This window comes from Rattus norvegicus, chromosome 16 (assembly GCF_036323735.1).
Source record: "Rattus norvegicus strain BN/NHsdMcwi chromosome 16, GRCr8, whole genome shotgun sequence".
In the NCBI taxonomy this organism is placed as follows: domain Eukaryota; kingdom Metazoa; phylum Chordata; class Mammalia; order Rodentia; family Muridae; genus Rattus; species Rattus norvegicus.
The window spans coordinates 90278495-90292291 of record NC_086034.1 but is presented as its reverse complement, the minus strand read 5'-3'; positions in this window follow the sequence as shown (position 1 = coordinate 90292291).

The window sequence follows — 13797 nt, the reverse complement described above, 5'->3', positions numbered from 1 at the left end:
AAGTCTTATAAATACATAGGTTATATTTGCAAACATAAGACATGGCCTACTCCTTTTACAATTGAGTCTCCTCTGTTGCATTTAAATAGGAAGTGCATATTATATAAAACCTCCTGTTATCAATTTTCCTTTTTTTATTTTTCTCTATTTCTGTTTGTAACCTAATGTGGTATATTTTCAATTATTAACCCAAAACGTTCAGCTAGAACAGTAAGTGGTTCAACCTGTAGGTTGCTATTCATTTGGGGGTCTAATGACCTTTTACAGTGGTCACCTAAGACCATTGAAGACACAGATATTTACATTATAATGAATAACTATAGAAAAATTATGAAGTAAGAGCAAAAAATAAAATAATTTTATGGTTGATGGTCACCATAATGTGAGGAACTTTATGATAGTTCTACAGTGTTAGGAAGGTAGAGAACCACTGACCACTGAACTAGATTAAGACAAAAAATTCAAAGCAGATGTTTAGACACAAACATTTTAGATCAGCCTTTCATAATCATACTACTACTCTGAAGTGAAAATTTCTTGTTGCTTTGGAGACCCAGTTGCGACATGTGATGTTTTTCTGGATGTTGTCTTATAATGGGGTGTTTTGCTAAAGCAGACAAATGAGAGGGTGCTTTGCTGAGGCAGACACTTGAGAGGACACATGGTGTTTGGAAAGTAGAACACAACTGACAGAGAATATTGTTCTTGCATTGGTTCTCCTTGCAACACTTTCAGATCTTCACTGGGGTAAATTCATAGAGGGAAATGCACCAAAGAACTTCTCGTGGTATTCTGGGTTCCTTTTGCCTCTTGTGCAGACTCATGCCAATTCAGTAGAGGATCCTCATGGTTTCTTTTGCTTCTAACCTCTGCTAATGATTCATGTTAGCCGTTTGCCTATGGGACTGAACTATTGCTACTGATTTGTGTTTGATGTTTTGGACTAGACTGCTGAAATCCTAACAAAGTTTAGAATCATCCCCCAAAGAACTACTTCCAAACAGGTCTACATTCTCCTTATTCTATTAACCAGCTCTCTCCTCTACCTTTGGTTGGTAGGCTAGAGGGGAGGTTGAACTATTTAAGAACACTTATTAAAAGTAGGTTTTGAAAAATCTAAGCCTACCATGCCCTGCCCAAGTAATTCAATTAGAGCTGATCAAACTTTGGACAAACATGTATTTTCCTATAATAAATGATGTAACAAAAAGCTGTTTGTCATGCTATGATAATTAAGTCAGATCACCTCTCCTTTTTGAGAAGCTGGTTGGAATCCTGGGGGCTGGGAGCTGGCCTTTGTGCTACCAGGCACTGTACATAGTAAGCCCAGAGCACTCCACAGATCATTTTGGATACTCCATTGTTTTTTGTAAGTTTGAAGACTCTGTAAGCTGTATGTCAAGCTTCAGTGTGTTGAATGAGACTATATGATGCTCCCTTAAAGACTCTACCATTCACTTTTGAGCTGAGTATTCTTCTTTGTCTGAGAGAACACTTACTGTGGAGTTGTCTGCTTTTCACAGACTGTTCAGGCAAGGCTGATCCCACTTGTATTTACTGCTTACTTAGGTGACTGTGTTTTAAATTTGCATTAGAAAAACCATTTGAAAAGAACTAAACGCTGATGATTACAATGTTGGTACTACATTAAAATTGTTAATTTGCAGCAGTAATAATCTAGGATTTTAATTATAAGTCTGAAAAGTAGATTTAGGAATGTAGTTGGCACGATTAACGTTAATCTGTCCTGTAACATTTATTGAAAGCAATATATCCAATGTAATTACAGTACATGTCAACTAATCTACTCTCTTGTTTTTAACATATGATCCCTTAATTTGTTTGATTAAGTTGACTTACTGTCTGTTAAGATTCCTATTATGTCACTTTCTGTGGGCTTCTTGTTCCTTAACAGCACTCAGAGCTTACCTAGAGTCCTTTACATTGGTTTGTAGAAGTCATTAATCTGATGTTTATCTGTTATATTTCTTACCATGCTGTGCATCATTTCTTTCCCTATTCTTATTACCTCAATAGTCATAGAATGCCTGTTTCACTAAAACAGCACATGTTACCAGGGCTCAGGGGTGTGTTGTCATAACAGACATGCAATTGATACCAAACTTGGTGTGCCTGTTCTGTCTTCAATTAAATCTAACACCATATTCAACTACCACATCTATAGCAAGAAGATTACTTTGAACCATATTTTGTATTAATCTTCTTTATTATTCTCAATTATGTATCCACAGTGAAGATTCTGAATATACTATTAATTTAATTTAATGAGTGTTCATTTTCATGAGACTGCTTTTTTTTCCTCCTCATGACTAAACCTGAGGCATACTCTTTGTTGAGCACTAGTAAGTTTCCACAAATTGCGCTTTTAATGCCATTGGCTGAAGAGTCAGTAGAATCTATGCATCTAATTCATCATTTTCTGATACAGTTAAAATAATATGTAAACTTATATTGGATTTCTGAACTATTCATATCAACTTTTTATCTTAATTTTTACATGTTAAATTTTATAATCTCTGAGAGCATATAAATATAGTCTAATAATAAAAGGTGTACTGGGTAGTTTTGTGTGTCAACTTGACACAAGCTGGAGTTATCACAGAAAAGGAGCCTCAGTTGTGGAAATGCCTTCATAAGACCCAGCAGTAAGGCATTTTCTCAATTAGTGATCAAGGTGGGAGGACCCAGAACATTATGGGTGGTGACATCCCTGTGCTGGTAGTCATGGGTCCTATAAGAAAGCAAGCTGAGCAAACCAGGGGAAGCAAGCCAATAAGAAATATCTCTCCATGGCTTCTGCATCAGCTCCTGCTTCCTGACCTGCTTGAGCTCCAGTCCTGACTTCCTTTGGTGATGAACAGCGACATGAAAGTGTAAGCTGAATAAACCCTTTTCCTCCCCAACTTGCTTCTTGGTCATGATCTTAGTGCAGGAATAGAAACCCTGACTAAGACAAATTGGTACCAGCAGAGTGGGGGTATTCCTGTGACAACCTGACCATGTTTTAGGGAGGACTGTGGAAGGACTTTGGAACTTTGAGCTAGAAGAGCTATCGGGATGTTAAGAGTTTCTGTAGAAGCTTCAAAACTAATGTTGAGAACAGTACAGAAGATGGAGGTCTGGCTTGTGAAATTTCAGAGGGAAGATTAAAGACTCTTATCAGGGCCATGTTGTTTTGATTGTGAAGATTCTCTGGTTTTGGTTAGCTGGGGCTGAAGAATCAGCTGTGATTAACAAGATACCAGAACTACTAAAGCAAATCTTTGAGTTACTGGGACTATTGATGCTGCAGCTAGAGGTAAGAAATTAGCGGTGATTAAGAAGAGATAAGCATCTGAAGGGGCTCGAGACCCCATATGAACAACAATGCCAAGCAACCAGAGCTTCCAGGGACTAAGCCACTACCCAAAGACTGTACATGGACTGACCCTGGACTCTGACCCCATAGGTAGCAATGAATATCCTAGTAAGAGCACCAGTGGAAGGGGAAGCCCTGAGTCCTGCTAAGACTGAACCCCCAGTGAATGTGATTGTTGGGGGGAGGGTGGCAATGGGGGGAGGATGAAGAGGGGAACACCCATAAAGAAGGGGAGGGGGAGGGGCTAGGGGGATGTTTGCCTGGAAACCGGGAAAGGGAATAACAATCGAAATGTAAATAAGAAATACTCAAGTTAATTTAAAAAAAAAAAAGAAGAGATAAGCATCACTGAAATCTTCTGGGAAGTGTTTTCTGAGAGCACAAAGAGACTATGTTCCAGAGAAAACCAAGGTAGTATCTCATGCTGTGACTGGAGTTGGTAGTGTGTAAGCATCACCCAGGTGGTACTGGTTTTGAAGACATGAAGGGGTCATGAAGAACAGCTGAGGCTGGGCACTGTGAGAGGCCATGGAAGGCATTTTCTCAACTAGTGATCAAGGTGGGAGAACCCAGCACACTGTGGGTGGTGCCATCCCTGGACTGGTGTTCTTGGGTTCTATAAGAAAGCAAGCTGAGCAAGCCAGTAAGAAACATGGCCTTTGCATCAGCTCCTGCTTCCTGACCTGCTTGCTTTCCAGTCCTGACTTCCTTTGGTGATGAAACAGCAGTGTGGAAGTAGGCTGAATAACCCTTTCCTCTCCAACTTGCTTCTTGGTCATGATGTTTTTGCAGGAATAGAAACCTTGACTGAGACAAAACATATAAAAACCCCACTACATTTAAACAATGAATTTTAAAGGGTGTCAAACCCTTTTGTTTAAAAGTATGAGTATGCCTTCCACTTGATATTACTGGAAGTAGAGTCTAGTCCTCATATATGCTAAACCAATGTTTTATGCCAGAGACTACATCATCAGCCCAAGCTTGCTGTCTTTACTAGGAGAGTGTTTAATTAATTATCCTAATGTCAATTTACAAACATATATATATATATGTATATATGCATACATATATATGTGTGTACATATATATGTGCTTTTCCCAGCCTCATTTGTTATAAATTTGTGACATCAATATAGTGCTAATTAACCTCTAGTAGTTATATCAGGTAATTCACTAGTCTTCTACTTGTTAGTTTTGTGCTAACTTTAAAAGGAGCATTTTATTAAACGTTGTAGTCATGTGATACTGAATATTTTGCAAAAATTTATTTTAAAGCAACTGACAACTTTGTGTATAGTTGTTTAAACTGTACTATCTAGAGAGAAGGTGGCTTACATAATTATACTACGAATTTATTTAAGGAGTCAGAGTCTCAAGTTAAAGTAAACCTTATTTTCTAGAAAGCAAAGGCAGAGGTTCACAGAAAATGGCTGGGTTCAAATATGCCACTGATTTTTAGTTAAATACGTATTCAATTATTCTTTCTAAAAAATGTGTCTTGAGGGGCTGAGGAGATGATTCAGAGGGTACGAGCCTTGCTCTAATAGCCCTATGACCTGAGTATGAATCCCAGACAAGCACATAAAAGCCCAGGAATGAGTCTGCATGAATGCAACCCCAACACTGAGATGAAATCCAGGCCTGTCCTTAGAGTTTGCTGGCCAAGCAGCCTAGCCGAAACTGTCAACTTCCAGTTGAGTGAAAGAATCCATCTCAATGGAATAGGCGGAGAGTGCTATAGGACATCCAGTGCGCATATTTGGCTTCTGTGTTTGTGCATATACATGGGCACTCATTCATTTACACACACACACACACACACACACACACACACACACACAAGTAAAACATGTCTATGTATTAACATACACACACACACACACACACACACACACACACACACACACACGGAGAGAGGGGGGTGTTCTAGAAATTTGGTTTAAATCCAGTTAAAGTCATTCTTGAATTATTGAGGATACCTGCTTAGGAAGCAGCCTTTGTATGATGACTGACTCAAACATCATGAGGTATGCAGCATGTGGCAGGTCAGTGCTCAGGTTGTTCTAACATAGCAGCATTATATTTATCACTTTTTGAGTTATAAGAGTGATGTATGAGTATAACTAATACTTGCAACACAAGATGTACTACGCTAATTCACTACAAGGACGGAACCTTAAGATTGCATGTTTTGCCTTAAGAATAGAAATTTTATCTCTAAAGATTCAGGTTCATTACATATAGAACATTGTAAAAAATCTCTTTGACCTGAATGCACATATCTCTGCGCATATCCTTTCCTCTCTGCAATTCTTTAACATTGCAACTATCTAAAAATAATAATTATTTAGCATCAGAATAACAATAGTGGCTTCATTAGTATTGTTTACAATGCTGCATGGACGAGTCATGGAGTTGGATAATTCATGAACAGCATGTTCAATGATGACAGAACTTTGAAGTTTAAGTGATTTGAGGGATAAAGTGTACTAAGGCAAATGATATCATAGCTATGCATTTTCAAACTTAGCATTTCCAAAGCATTCCCTTAGATTTTTAAAGAAATATATTCACTATATGTGTTAATTAATTTTAAATTATTATCATGCTTGTGTTTTCATGTATTAACTGGACTATTTCGAATACTCATATAAAGATAATTGTATTTTCAAGAGGCTAGTATAGTTTTAATTTTGTCTTAAATACATCATTTTATATTTGCAATTCGTTTTCATTTTTGAATGCTATTACAAAAAGTAAGAAATGACAAAAGGAAAACAAAAACAAAAGCTATCCCAGCATTAAAAGATAAGATGCTTAGTTTTTCCTTTTTACACTTATATATACTTCTTGTGTGCCCATGTAGAAAAACTTGGTGCTTAGTAAATGTTGAGTGGCTGTTGGATAGCACATCACACTTGCATCTGCTCAAGTTTGATGTATTGCACTCTATTTCATATGGCCAAGCTGAAAGGTTTATTGACTATTCTAAATTCACTAAAGCATATTAGAGTCCCTATGCTAGTATTAGTCTAATAAATTATCTTCTGTGCATATATCATACATGAAATACACAGGTGATAATTAGACACGTTGGACTTTAAAGATGGGAGACTGCTGAAAGATATACAATCTTTGCCCATGAAATTAACATTAAAAGTTCAGATGTCAAAGAGATTCATTTTCCAGGCACAAATCAACTTCCTATAAATGGTCCTGAGAGAGGCATAATAAAGGTATATATATATATATATATATATATATATATATATATATATATGCACAGGAAGTTACATTTAACTAAAAGCGTGTTTAAGACGGGCATTAACAAATTAGTAGAGAATGGATCACTCCTGTTTTACACTCTCAAGTACTTAATGTGAATGGACTTACAAATCACATTATCATCACATTCTATACCTTCATCAGATGTCATAGCAACAGCTGTACCAGTGACTTGGAGAGTGCCAGAGGCTAACAGAAACATCTGTTTGCTGACAAGCTCAGATCAAATGACAAATGGTAGACAGAGACATCAGGGCTTGGCAAGGTCAGAGGCCTTAACTATTTGGTTGTTTCAGTTGTAGAGAGAATTTTTTTTCTTTTGATGGACAGACAGGAAAATGACTAACATAGAGATAGTTAATAATGATTCTATAAAATTGAGTGTTATTTGGAAAGAAAAATGGCCCTCTTGTGCTGGAAGGTATTTGTGGAAACATTAGAGTCTGTGTCTACTTCCATTGTGCTTTGAAAATAACTAAAGATGTTTATTTTAGTTTGATCAAACAAGGCTTAAAGATCACAGATGTAGTCTACTATTAACAACAGAGTGTAGTTTTAATTCTAACTTTGGAGGGGTTACTTACCTAAGAAATTAATCCTGTTATGTTATACAAGCAAAAGCCAATTTTATGGCTCTCATACACTGTAGTTTTATTATTACCATTGTTATTATTAATCATTAATATCATTTTATTCTATATGCTCTTCATTTGAGCTACAACTCTCAGTACTGAACACTGATATTTTAGTGAAGGTAAGTATAGATATCTCAATTTTCTGGTTTCAGTCATTTTAAATTACTTTTTAAAAATCAATTGAAAATCTTAGTTCTCTATCAAATTATTTCTGAAGTATAATGTGCTATCCTTCCTTGTATTGTTTTCCTCAAAATGGCAGAGAGGTGTTGTCTTCCTTAGTGCTTAAAGAATGATGCCAGAAGCCTTTTCTCACTGAGTGTTAATTTTGTTATGTTTCATCAAGTCAGCTTGAGATGCCAATGTTTAGTGACTGACGCTTGGTGGTTAAGAACGATTATACAGCTTTCCTGTAGAGCTGTTCTTTTTCTTTCACAGTCCATGAGTTAATTTTATGATATTTCTTGGTTATGTTATACTCTATTTCCATATTTCTATGTTGCTTCTGATACTGGTAATCTTTCTTGACTCTAATGTAATCAATATAATTCAGTGATTTATTGGCCCTATTAAAGAGCAATTAATAGTGACATCCCTTGTTCTAAGAGGTTTATTATGTGCAGATGAGCTTATCAATTAGATGGAGACATGCATTTAGAATTTCACTCTTTTTTTCTCCAAATCTCTGTATTTATGTATTTATTCAGTCCATTAAATCCCTGATGTATGAGCAAAGGTTAAAAGCAAATAACTTTTTTTATCATACCCAATTATTCATTTATAAATGTGTTTTCTTTAGGTATTTTTCACTTTTTACTTCCTGCACTGTTTTCAGATTTGTTTTACTTTATATTTTAATCAAAGCAAAATAACTCCTCTAAAAAATAAGCCTCGTTTTTTCAATACTAAGGTAATAGTACATTGTGTCATTTAATTTAAAATAAACCTGATGAAAAATCTGGATTAATATTAAGAACTTGTACAGAAGTATGATCAATGCCTTAACATATTTTTAAAAACCAAAATAAATTTTGACCTTAAGTATTTGAATAATATTAATGCATTTAGCTGAATAATAAAGTAAGCATGAAATAGTGCTTAAATTCATTTATATTTGGGTAGTTTTAGAAATACTTTATTTGCATGCAACCCTTAAAAATATGATTCTCATATCTTAGGATATACTTAGCTGTCCTTTACGTCATACTTACTTTTAAACAAAATGTGATTCAACTATAAGACCTGCTATTGTCTTTACCCTGTGTATCTTGCTGTATTTTTGCATTTACATATCTGCATTAGTCAGTTTAAAGAATCAGAACTGATAGAATTAACTGAGTGTTGCTTTTTGTTATTGTTGTTAATTGGCTCATATAATGGGCAGTCTAAGACCAGTTTTATACTGAAGAGGACTAGAATCTGGTAATTGATCCGTCTATTTGGCTTGATGTGTCAGTAGTCCCTGTTTGACTCTGAAGGAGGATTCCTGTAGGGCTACTGATCTTCAGATTGTCCTGAAAGACTAAAGAACCTGGTTCTAAACTTGGTATGAGAATGCCACAGTAACTGAGTAGGTGAGTTTGTCATCAGTAGTGAAAGCAAGCAGTCAGAGTGCAAACCTTCTTCTCTATATCCTTTCATCTCAACTGCCACCAAATGTTGCCACCCACACTTATTGTGGGTCTTTCCATGTCAAATCACCTGATCTTATTGGATATTTTGTAAGCAACAAGATCAATTTAGCCAATGGAAAGTTTATTTTGGCTTAAATATTTGGACTCTGCAGCTCATAGTTATTTGTCACCAATGCACCTGGTTCTATAGTAGGCAGTACACCATACAGGAGTGGGAGACAAGGGAAACTCCCATGGCTAGAAGCAAAAGAAGAAAAGGAAATGTTTGTGTTTCATGGTCTTCTCTAAGGGATCATCACAACTGACCCCTACCTACCCTGACCCTGATTTTCAGCAAATCAGGTTGAAAATAAACCCCGTTGTGGAATGAACCTTCAAGAAGCTGAACATTTAGGGTCCTCAAAGATTGAAAGAGCATTCAAGTTCTGGACCTAGTTCTGCCCCCAAAATATGTAGATAATGTGCAGTCTTGTTGTCATGTGGGTTCCCAAAAATGGAAGTTGGGGTTTGGCTGGAGAGGCTTACCCTGACTCTGTTGCCTAACTCTTAATCCTGTTTCCTTAACAGAGCTGCTTTGTCTGACTTCAGTGGGAGAGGATTGCCTAATCCTGCAGTGACTTGACTTACCAGGGTGGGCTGGTACCCAGGCTGGGTGACTTCCCCTTCTCAGAGGCGAAGGGAAGGTATGTTGGGGGAAGGGGCCATACGATGGGAGGACTAGGAAAAGAGAGGGGCTATATAGGAATGCAAACTGAATAAATTAATTAATGGGGGAAATGTAGCAGGAAGGAATAATGAAACTTAAATTAGAACCCTTTATTTTTCATTGCTACTTAAAACTCATGCATATTTTCACATGCAGACAGTATCAAATGGTCAGCCCTAAACATATACACAAGTAACATTATGCAGGCTGAACATTTTGTATTTATGAACACACATGTATGTACATTTATTTATATAAACAAGAATTAAGGAGCAAGAATAAATAAACCATGAGTTTCAAAGATGCCAAGGAGGGATGTGTCAGAGGGCTTGGAGGGAAGAAAGGAGAAGGGGAAATGGGGTAATTATAATCTCAAAAACTCAAAGAAAAGAAAAGAAACTAGAAACAATATTCATAATGTCAATAGTAGCCACCTACAAATAAAAAATAGTGGGCTTTTGTATTTTGATCAACAATATTTTGTGTTTTCACGAATAATGTAAAATTTTTGTTTTATGTACATCATGGAAGAATTCTTCTATTTTAGTGATTTCCCCACATCTACTTTTTCTTATTAATAGCTATAATGTATAATAAAGGTGAAATCCAAAGCAGTTTGCATATACTTTCCATAAAATAAAATATACATACTTTTATTTTATTAATATATTTATTTCTTAAGGTACAGCATAAATGGAGTATCTTAATCTCATGAATAGGAAGGACCAAGGGTATATCCCAATGTGAACCAGTATCAAAGAATTTTTTTACCAACATGATCATTTAAAATGCACTATTATTAAACTGTCATTGCATTCTCTTGATTCTATTGATTTGAAAAATCTGTTTATTTTTCATTTGCTTGCCTAAAACAAATTGTATGTGAATATTTATACATTTTACAGTCAAAAGCCATAAAATTATGACATTCCTTTGTGTGAGGTGAAGTATAAGCTATTTACTGGCTTGTTGCATCTTCTACTTCTGCATTCATTACCTTAATACTTGTCTTGCTTGATCCATTTGAAATTGCCTTCAGTAGATGTGATTTCTATTACCCAGTATAATGCAGCCATCACAAAATGTCATCTCACATGATAGAGCTGTAAGTAGGTTACTGAAATAAATTATACATGCACTTACAAAGAACATAAATAATGGTTTTCCAATGCAAATCTGAATGCTAGCAGAATTCTGAGGCATATTTGTTGCCACTTTTATTATTGTTCTCTAGTAGGTAAATATATCAGAAAATGTTTGGCACTAGCAAAGATATCAGTCTCAAAATATCATCTAAATCTAAGCATTATTCTATCCACCAAATTGCAGATTCTACAATTTGATCATTTTTCAAGTATGTATTACTGTTTTCTCCTTATCTGGCAATTTGATTGGGTCCTTTTGGCAGTTATAGATTGTTACCTATATACAGAGGCTGTATTAAGAGCTAAATGAGTTCTCTGTACAAATTGGTCCAGTCTGTGACTTCTAGTATTTCACAGTGATGTGAATACAAAAATATTTACAGTGGGGAAAAGTCCAGGGTATGTGTAGGTAAGATCTACAAAATGCAATAAGAAGCCAGCATAAGTGTAGGGTCTGAGTAAATCTGTATAATACAACTGAATAAGCAGATCTGAGTACGACTACGTAAGACAACTGCAGATGAGGTTAATTGATGCTTAAGCAGGAGTATGGACAACTTGTCATGGACGTGGTTGCTTTTGAGGCCATAAGAAAATAATGTACTTAGGGTCATGGCTAGTCATAGAGAGAGAAGGGTTATGGGAAACTTGGAGGGAATGTGAATTAATGCTCTTTGGCTATAACATATTTAATATAATACAGAAAATTTTAAATAAATGTACATTTCAATTCTTCCTATATTTAAAGCATGAATAAAGTTTTTAATAGTTGTGAAACTAATTCTCTCAATAGGATTAAGGTAACTGCTCTGGCATTAAATGGCTGGTGAAATGATACGTGCTTTCAATGTGAACTATCAAATATAGTGATATGATCATAGAAAATGGTCACTAGAGGGAAGTAAGTATTATGGCTACTCTAAAGGGAGGAAGTTCTGAGTTTGTTTTAAGTGGCTTGCTCAGGAAAATGTTAGTGAGTGATGGCACAATTTTCATCCTGAGTCAGGAAACCTAGTCACAAAAGAACACACATGGCATATACTCAGTGATAAGTGGATGTAAGGCAAAAAGTTCAGAATACCATTGATACAACTCACAGACCTTATGAAGGTCAAGAAGATGGAAGACCAAAGTATGGATATTTCAGTCCTTCTTAGAACAGACAACAAAATACTCACAGGAGGTAAATGTTGGAGTGAACTTAGAATCCGGCACGGAAGGAAACAGGGCTGATATGCGGAGGGTCAGAAAATTGAACAGGGTATGTAGCAATGGGCGATGGGGAACTGGGGGTAGACACCAGAAAGTCCCAGATGCCAGGAAAGTAAGAGACTCCCAGAAAAGAAAGGGGATGAGATTAGCTGAAATGCCCCCAAAAGGGGAAGGAGAACCTGTAGAGATCATATCCAGATTTAGTCCAGGCCTCCAGCTGGAAAATGGGGTCACCCACTAATCTCCAAATTTGTAAGCCAGAATTGCTCCAGTCTAAAGGAAATACAGGGACAAAATGTGGAGCAGAGACTGAAGAAAAGGCCATCCAGAGGATGCACCATTTGGGAATCCATCCCATATACAGTCAGCAAGCCCAGATATTATTGCTGATGCCAAGAAGTGCTTGCTGACAGGTGCTGTCTTCTGAGAGGCTCAGCCAGAGCATGACATATACAGAGGCGATGCTTGTAGCCAACCTTTTGACTGAAAAAGGGAACCCCACTGGAGGAGTTAAAGAAAAGACTGAAGGAGCTGAAGGGGTTTGCAGTACTATAAGAACAACAACAATATCAATCAACCAGACCCCACCTGAGCTCCCAGGGATTAAACCACAAATCAATGAATACACATGTAGGGACCCATTAATCCAGCCACATATGTAACAGAGGATGGCATTGTCTAGCATCAATAGGAGGAAAAGCACTTGGTTCTGTGAAGGCTGGAAGCCCCAGTATAGGAGAATTCCAGTATAGTGAGGTGGGAGTGGATGGGTGGGTGGGTGGGGGAGCACCCTCATAGAAGCAGGAGGATGAGGAATTGCATACGGGGCTTACAGAAGGGAAACCAGAAAAGGGGATAACATTTGAAATGTAAATAAATAAATATCCAATAAAAATTATCGTAATATTCTTTGGTGTTATGCTTGTTCCTTTTGGAAAATGGTTCCCCAAGTTTCTCAGTATGTTTTGTAATTCTCAAAATGAAAATATGATTTTAGTCCTTCATACAATTTGATTAGCATTTGTGAATTCCACTGATTGACCACTTTCATTTTTGGTGTCAGGGAAACAAAGTTTGCTGAGACTATGAATGTCAATGGGTGTGTGGATGAAGGCAGAGCCATGCAGCCCTGGGTTAAATTCCTTCATACACTTTACACCTTTGCATATGTTGTGTTCTTGTAAGATGGAGATGTCAGTGTCAAGCAAGAGCTATTTTTGGATTATGTTGATGTCAACTATGCTTTAAATTTTCAAAATAACTATATAACTACATAACTTAGGTATATCCCAAGGTAAAAGTAACTTATTGATAACAAATCATGAAAGACAAGAGCACATCTTAAAGATCTTTCCTGTCAAGTCACAATGGAGGTAGAAAGTATTCCCCCTTGTCTTCAGGAGCACTAACCATACAGAAGCACACATGTGATGCTTTAGGACAATCTATCTCACCTCCAGCTATAAAATCCATTGCACTTTCAAACACACATGGGCCTCAGTAAGAGATACTGAATGTGTATGCATGCTTCAGCCTTCGAAACCCCACTCACTGTTTTACATGCTTGCCTCATCTTGATTGATGTTAGAGTATGCAAGTTGTTACATAATAATTTATAAACTCAGAAGGAGATGCCCATACATTTATCAAATACATGTGTGGGAATATCAATTAGGCAGGTACCATAAACAAAGGAGGCATGTTGCTCTGAAGTCTTTTGAGTTAAAGTTATGGTTCTACAAAGAGTACAACCCAATCGTTTTTACTTCATATTCAAAAGAGATCTTTTCTCTAATAC